Source organism: Momordica charantia, assembly GCF_013281855.1.
Source record: "Momordica charantia cultivar OHB3-1 chromosome 6 unlocalized genomic scaffold, Mcharantia_2.0 BLBB01000006.1, whole genome shotgun sequence".
NCBI classification, from domain to species: domain Eukaryota; kingdom Viridiplantae; phylum Streptophyta; class Magnoliopsida; order Cucurbitales; family Cucurbitaceae; genus Momordica; species Momordica charantia.
This window is the reverse complement of record NW_028275164.1, coordinates 22,841,453-22,844,375: the sequence shown is the minus strand read 5'-3', so window position 1 is coordinate 22,844,375 and position 2,923 is coordinate 22,841,453.

Genomic DNA, 2,923 nt, shown 5'->3' with positions numbered 1-2,923 from the left:
TCGAATATGAAATCCAATCCTGGAAATACAGCATCCCACTTTTTTTTACTACCCAAGGCTTCGATACATTTCGAAATCGAGAAATTTCTACCGGAGCAGGTGCTATACGAGGACAATTAGCCGATCTGGATTTGCGACTTATTATAGATTATTCGTTGGTAGAATGGAAAGAATTAGGGGAAGAAGGACCCGCGGGTAATGAATGGGAAGATCGAAAAGTTGGAAGAAGAAAGGATTTTTTGGTTAGACGTATGGAATTAGCTAAGCATTTTATTCGAACAAATATAGAACCCGAATGGATGGTTTTATGTCTATTACCAGTTCTTCCTCCCGAGTTGAGACCGATCATTCAGATAGATGGGGGTAAACTAATGAGCTCGGATATTAATGAACTCTATAGAAGAGTTATCTATCGGAATAATACTCTTATTGATCTATTAACAACAAGTAGATCTACGCTAGGAGAATTAGTAATGTGTCAGGAGAAATTGGTCCAAGAAGCCGTGGATACACTTATTGATAATGGAATCCGCGGACAACCAATGAGGGATGGCCATAATAAGGTTTACAAGTCGTTTTCCGATGTAATTGAAGGAAAGAGGGAAGATTTCGTGAGACTCTGCTTGGCAAACGGGTCGATTATTCAGGACGTTCTGTTATTGTTGTAGGGCCCGCACTTTCATTACATCGATGTGGATTGCCTCGCGAAATCGCAATAGAGCTTTTCCAGACATTTTTAATTCGTGGTCTAATTCGACAACATTTTGCTTTGAACATAGGAGTTGCTAAGAGTAAAATTCGTGAAAAAGAACCCATTGTATGGGAAATACTTCAGGAAGTTATGCAGGGGCATCCCGTATTGCTAAATAGAGCGCCTACTCTGCATAGATTAGGCATCCAGGCCTTCTAACCTATTTTAGTGGAAGGACGTGCTATTTGTTTACATCCATTAGTTTGTAAGGGATTCAATGCAGACTTTGATGGGGATCAAATGACTGTTCATGTACCTTTATCTTTGGAGGCTCAAGCAGAGGCGCGTTTACTTATGTTTTCTCATATGAATCTCTTGTCTTCAGCTATTGGGAATCCCATTTCTGTACCAACTCAAGATATGCTTATTGGGCTCTATGTATTAACGAGCGGGAATCACCGAGGTATTTGTGCAAATCGGTATAATCCATGTAATCGCAAAAATAATAAAAATGAAAAAATTTACAATAATAACTATAAATATACCAAAAAACCCTTTTTTGTAATTCCTATGATGTAATTGGAGCTTATCGTCAGCAAAGAATAAATTTAGATAGTCCTTTGTGGCTCCGATGGCGACTAGATCAATGCGTTATTGCTTCAAGAGAAGCCCCTATCGAAGTTCACTATGAATCTTTGGGTACCCATCATGAGATTTATGGGTACTATCTAATAGTAAAAAGTATAAAAAAAGAAATTCTTTGTATATACATTCGAACCACTGTTGGTCATATTTCTCTTTATCGAGAAATCGAAGAGGCTATACAAGGATTTTTCCGGGCCTGCTCATATGGTACCTAATCCTCTGATATCTCACTCAGCTAAGTAATTATATGACACCGGTATGAATTTTGTTCTCTCCAGTTCAACTAGGACCATAGGTCCTTAATTTCTACGCGAATCAAGATCGAGAAAAGGAAGTTTCCAATCATTGACTCAACCTATTGTCGAACCCCACTCAGCGTAATATGGAGGTACTTATGGCGGAACGGGCTGATCTGGTCCTTCACAATAAAGTGATAGATGGAACTGCCATTAAACGACTATTAGCAGATTAATAGATCACTTCGGAATGGCATATACATCACACATCCTGGATCAAATAAAGACTCTGGGGTTCCAGCAAGCCACTGCTACATCCATTTCATTAGGAATTGATGATCTTTTAACAATCCCTTCTAAGGGATGGCTAGTCCAAGATGCTGAACAACAAAGTTTTATTTTGGAAAAACACCATCATTAGAAACGTATACGCAGTACAAAATTACGCCAGTCCATTGAGATATGGTATGCTACAAGTGAATATTTGCGACAAGAAATGAATCCTAATTTTAGGATGACTGACCCTTTTAATCCAGTCCATATAATGTCTTTTTCGGGAGCTCGAGGAAATGCATCTCAAGCACACCAATTAGTAGGTATGAGAGGATTAATGTCAGATCCACAAGGACAAATGATTGATTTACCCATTCAAAGCAATTTACGTGAAGGGCTGTCCTTAACGGAATATATCATTTCTTGCTACGGAGCTCGTAAAGGAGTTGTGGATACTGCTGTACGAACATCGGATGCTGGATATCTTACACGCAGACTTGTTGAAGTAGTTCAACCATTGTTGTACGTAGAACCGATTGTGGAACCATCCGAGGGATTTCAGTGAGTACTGGAAATAGGATGGTTCCGGAAAGAATTTTATCCAAACATTTATTGTCGTGTATTAGCGGCAGATTATATGGGGCCCGCGATGCATTGGCATTAGAAATCAAGATATTGGTATTGGACTTATCAATCGATTCATAACCTTTCAAACACACCAATTATATTCGGACTCCCTTTACTTGTAGGAGTACATCTTGGATCTGCCGATTATGTTATGGACGAAGTCCTACTCACGGACCTGGTCGAATTGGGAGAAGCAGTAGTATTATTGCGGGTCAATCTATTGGAGAACCGGGCACTCAACTAACATTAAGAACTTTTCATACCGGCGGAGTATTCACAGGGTACTGCAGAACATATACGAGCTCCTTCTAATGGAAAAATAAAATTCAATGAGGATTTGGTTTCATCCCACACGTACACGTCATGGGCATCCTGTTTTTTTATGTTATATAGACTTGTATGTAACTATTGGGAGTGAGGATATTATACATAACGTCACTATTCCACCAAA